The sequence below is a fragment of the Salmo trutta genome, unplaced genomic scaffold, assembly GCF_901001165.1.
Source record: "Salmo trutta unplaced genomic scaffold, fSalTru1.1, whole genome shotgun sequence".
Taxonomy (NCBI): domain Eukaryota; kingdom Metazoa; phylum Chordata; class Actinopteri; order Salmoniformes; family Salmonidae; genus Salmo; species Salmo trutta.
The window spans coordinates 2,705,723-2,711,770 of record NW_021822962.1 but is presented as its reverse complement, the minus strand read 5'-3'; positions in this window follow the sequence as shown (position 1 = coordinate 2,711,770).

The following is a 6,048-nucleotide window of genomic DNA, read 5'->3' as shown; positions in this document are numbered from 1 at the left end:
ATAGTTATATGTCTTCCCATACAGCATGGTTATATGTCTTCCCATACAGTATAGTTATATGTCTTCCCATACAGCATGGTTATATGTCTTCCCATACAGCATAGTTATATGTCTTCCCATACAGTATAGTTGTATGTCTTCCCATACAGTATTGTTATATGTCTTCCCATACAGCATGGTTATATGTCTTCCCATACAGTATAGTTATATGTCTTCCCATACAGCATGGTTATATGTCTTCCCATACAGTATAGTTATATGTCTTCCCATACAGTATAGTTGTATGTCTTCCCATACAGTATAGTTATATGTCTTCCCATACAGCATGGTTATATGTCTTCCCATACAGTATAGTTATATGTCTTCCCATACAGCATGGTTATATGTCTTCCCATACAGCATGGTTATATGTCTTCCCATACAGCATAATTATATGCCTTCCCATACAGCATGGTTATATGTCTTCCCATACAGTATAGTTGTATGTCTTCCCATACAGTATAGTTATATGTCTTCCCATACAGTATAGTTATATGTCTTCCCATACAGCATGGTTATATGTCTTCCCATACAGCATGGTTATATGTCTTCCCATACAGTATAGTTATATGTCTTCCCATACAGCATAATTATATGTCTTCCCATACAGCATGGTTATGTCTTCCCATACAGTATAGTTGTATGTCTTCCCATACAGTATAGTTATATGTCTTCCCATACAGTATAGTTATATGTCTTCCCATACAGTATAGTTATATGTCTTCCCATACAGCATGGTTATATGTCTTCCCATACAGCATGGTTATATGTCTTCCCATACAGCATAATTATATGCCTTCCCATACAGCATGGTTATATGTCTTCCCATACAGTATAGTTGTATGTCTTCCCATACAGTATAGTTATATGTCTTCCCATACAGTATAGTTATATGTCTTCCCATACAGCATGGTTATATGTCTTCCCATACAGCATGGTTATATGTCTTCCCATACAGTATAGTTATATGTCTTCCCATACAGCATAATTATATGTCTTCCCATACAGTATAGTTATATGTCTTCCCATACAGCATAATTATATGTCTTCCCATACAGCATGGTTATATGTCTTCCCATACAGTATAGTTGTATGTCTTCCCATACAGTATAGTTATATGTCTTCCCATACAGTATAGTTATATGTCTTCCCATACAGTATAGTTATATGTCTTCCCATACAGCATAGTTATATGTCTTCCCATACAGTATAGTTGTATGTCTTCCCATACAGTATAGTTATATGTCTTCCCATACAGTATAGTTATATGTCTTCCCATACAGTATAGTTATATGTCTTCCCATACAGTATAGTTATATGTCTTCCCATACAGCATAGTTATATGTCTTCCCATACAGCATAATTATATGTCTTCCCATACAGCATGGTTATATGTCTTCCCATACAGTATAGTTGTATGTCTTCCCATACAGTATAGTTATATGTCTTCCCATACAGTATAGTTATATGTCTTCCCATACAGTATAGTTATATGTCTTCCCATACAGTATAGTTATATGTCCTCCCATACAGTATAGTTATATGTCTTCCCATACAGTATAGTTATATGTCTTCCCATACAGTATAGTTATATGTCTTCCCATACAGAATAATGATATGTTTTCCCATACAACATAATGTCAACCCATGTTGACACTGAGACTATGTTGTCTAGTCTATACCTAATGAGGCCTGAACTACAGACAGACAGACAGACAGACAGACAGACAGACAGACAGACAGACAGACAGACAGACAGACAGACAGACAGACAGACAGACAGACAGACAGACAGACAGACAGACAGACAGACAGACAGACAGACAGATAGATCTACTGTATAACACAACACTGGTATGTTTTCAGCCCTGCGGGCAACGGTTTATGTGGACACCAGTGTGTAGTGAGCTAATCAAGCCACCTCTATAATATCCTGGGAATTAACACCAAGCAGAGCCAACAGAGCCGACAGAGCCTAGAGAAATCTCTGCATCTATTTCACATGTATAATGCAGCAGCAGGAAATGGAATCCAGAGAGCAGAGCAGCTCTTCAGTTGAGGCTGATCAGGCTGATTGGTCAGTCTATGCCCCAAATGGGACCCTATTCCCTTTATAGTGCACTACTTTTGACCAGAGTTCATAGATCGGGAATATGGTGCCATTTGTCAGAGGGTGTGTCCCAAGGTAAGTGGAACCCTATTCCCTATATACTGTATATGCGTTACTTTTGACCAGAGCCCTATGGGAGCCTATTGGCCCAAAAGAAGTGCACTAAATAGAGCATATGGTGCTATTTGGGATGCTTCCTTAGTTCTGGGTCGGCTGCATGAAGTGATACATCTCTGTGTTTTGCTGAGCCTTTGGACAAGGTCTCACGAGAATCCCAATTAAGGAGCTAATGCTGAATATGTTTCCTTAAAACAGCTGGTAAACCAGGCGTGTCCTAGGCTTCTTGGCAAGCACTCAATGTTTACGTCCAAAATGGCACCCTATTTCCTATGTAGTGTACTACTTTTAACCTGGGCCCGTCGTGCTTTATGTAGGCTATAGGGTGCCATTTTGGACGTCCCCCACGTCACGTCCATTTGTATTGTATTGATTATGAGGGATGCGGGGGATGGAACGGTTGCCTAGATTCTAGAATAAGGGCAGGGCATTGTAGCCTAGAGGTGTGTGGTTTTTCACGGCGGGTCGGTGTTTATATTGATAGACGCAGTATGAATTGAAACGGTGAGTGGGAGATCGCCTGCTTTTAACAAGGTTGGCAAGGTTCAAATCGATAAAACACCCCTGGCATTGACCAATTTATTAAATAAGTAAACAAATAAAGTCCTACTTCTATTCTTGATTCTGTGAGAAATTGATCCACAAACTAGGCCAATTGCTCCTGGACAAAAGCCGTTCTTGTGTTTTCTGGAACAAACCGATCCTCGCATAGATTCAGCACCATGGACAGCTAAAGGAGAGATTATTTTCAACGCCGCGAAATCCCGCCTTTGATTCCGATTCCATTGTGATTTCACAATAGAAGGGGACATGCTCTGACGTAATCAACAACGCATGAATGTACTGCCTCAAACCTGTACGGACAGAAAAGAACAACTCAGCGACAGCGAGGCCTTCGCTTCACACAACTCTGACCGCTCTTTCTGATCTAAACCTAACAATGGCGTTGCCGTTGGGAACATTAGGTCGGTAGACCTCATCGCGCTGAAGTACATTACCCCTTTGACGCAATTTATTCTGGGTCAGTCTTTGATGTCTTGTGGAGAAAAACAACACATAGGCCTGCATGTGAAACGAACATACAATTAGAAAGTACCGCAGTCAGTCTTGTGCCAATGTTTAATAACATAAATAGAACGAATTAAATGTGTAGTATTCTAGCTGTGTATCTGTTCTGTCATTCTAATGTTATGTGCACATGCAGGTGAGTGTAGGCCTACATAAATAAAAGCACGTATAATGTGTGTGTGTGTGTGATAATGTGTGTGTGTGACATGAGGTCTGGATGAGTTCACAGGTGTGTGTGTGTGTGTGTCTGTGTGTGTCTGTCTCTCTCTCTCTGTGTGTGTGTGTGTCTGTCTCTCTCTCTCTCTCTCTCTCTCTCTGTGTGTGTGTGTGTGTGTGTCTGTCTGTGTGTGTGTGTGTGTGTGTCTGTTTCTATGTGTGTGTGTGTGTGTGTGTGTCTGTGTGTGTGTGTGTGTGTGTGTGTGTGTGTGTGTGTGTGTGTGTGTCTGTGCGTGCATGGAGGAACATGAGTAGCCATGCAGTAACCAGAGCCCACCTCTGTCATTGAACCTGTTGTCATCAGACACTGCCTCATGCTAACCTGTTTGGGTTTCAGGCTTTGTGAAGCTGGTCACTCTTCTCTCTGCTGCTTCCCTTCACTGTGACGCTGTGATATAATCACTGGGGAGACTCCGTGACACTTCACTGAGCTGTGACGCTGTGATATAATCACTGGGGAGACTCCGTGACACTTCACTGAGCTGTGACGCTGTGATATTATCACTGGGGAGACTCCGTGACACTTCACTGAGCTGTGACGCTGTGATATTATCACTGGGGAGACTCCATGACACTTCACTGAGCTGTGACGCTGTGATATTATCACTGGGGAGACTCCGTGACACTTCACTGAGCTGTGACGCTGTGATATTATCACTGGGGAGACTCCGTGACACTTCACTGAGCTGTGACGCTGTGATATTATCACTGGGGAGACTCCATGACACTTCACTGAGCTGTGACGCTGTGATATTATCACTGGGGAGACTCCATGACACTTCACTGAGCTGTGAGGCTGTGATATAATCACTGGGGAGACTCCATGACACTTCACTGAGCTGTGACGCTGTGATATTATCACTGGGGAGACTCCATGACACTTCACTGAGCTGTGACGCTGTGATATTATCACTGGGGAGACTCCATGACAATTCACTGAGCTGTGACGCTGTGATATTATAACTGGGGAGACTCCATGACACTTCACTGAGCTGTGACGCTGTGATATTATCACTGGGGAGACTCCATGACACTTCACTGAGCTGTGACGCTGTGATATTATCACTGGGGAGACTCCATGACACTTCACTGAGCTGTGAGGCTGTGATATAATCACTGGGGAGACTCCGTGACACTTCACTGAGCTGTGACGCTGTGATATTATCACTGGGGAGACTCCGTGACACTTCACTGAGCTGTGACGCTGTGATATTATCACTGGGGAGACTCCGTGACAATTCACTGAGCTGTGACGCTGTGATATTATAACTGGGGAGACTCCGTGACACTTCACTGAGCTGTGACGCTGTGATATTATCACTGGGGAGACTCCGTGACACTTCACTGAGCTGTGACGCTGTGATATTATCACTGGGGAGACTCCGTGACACTTCACTGAGCTGTGAAGCTGTGATATTATCACTGGGGAGACTCCGTGACACTTCACTGAGCTGTGACGCTGTGATATTATCACTGGGGAGACTCCGTGACACTTCACTGAGCTGTGACGCTGTGATATTATCACTGGGGAGTCTCCATGACACTTCACTGAGCTGTGACGCTGTGATATTATCACTGGGGAGACTCCATGACACTTCACTGAGCTGTGACGCTGTGATATTATCACTGGGGAGACTCCATGACACTTCACTGAGCTGTGACGCTGTGATATTATCACTGGGGAGACTCCATGACACTTCACTGAGCTGTGACGCTGTGATATTATAACTGGGGAGACTCCATGACACTTCACTGAGCTGTGACGCTGTGATATTATAACTGGGGAGACTCCATGACACTTCACTGAGCTGTGACGCTGTGATATTATAACTGGGGAGACTCCATGACACTTCACTGAGCTGTGACGCTGTGATATTATCACTGGGGAGACTCCATGACACTTCACTGAGCTGTGACGCTGTGATATTATCACTGGGGAGACTCCATGACACTTCACTGAGCTGTGACGCTGTGATATTATCACTGGGGAGACTCCATGACACTTCACTGAGCTGTGACGCTGTGATATTATCACTGGGGAGACTCCATGACACTTCACTGAGCTGTGACGCTGTGATATTATCACTGGGGAGACTCCATGACACTTCACTGAGCTGTGACGCTGTGATATTATCACTGGGGAGACTCCATGACACTTCACTGAGCTGTGACGCTGTGATATTATCACTGGGGAAACTCCATGACACTTCACTGAGCTGTGACGCTGTGATATTATCACTGGGGAGACTCCATGACACTTCACTGAGCTGTGACGCTGTGATATTATCACTGGGGAGACTCCATGACACTTCACTGAGCTGTGACGCTGTGATATTATCACTGGGGAGACTCCATGACACTTCACTGAGCTGTGACGCTGTGATATTATAACTGGGGAGACTCCATGACACTTCACTGAGCTGTGACGCTGTGATATTATAACTGGGGAGACTCCATGACACTTCACTGAGCTGTGACGCTGTGATATTATCACTGGG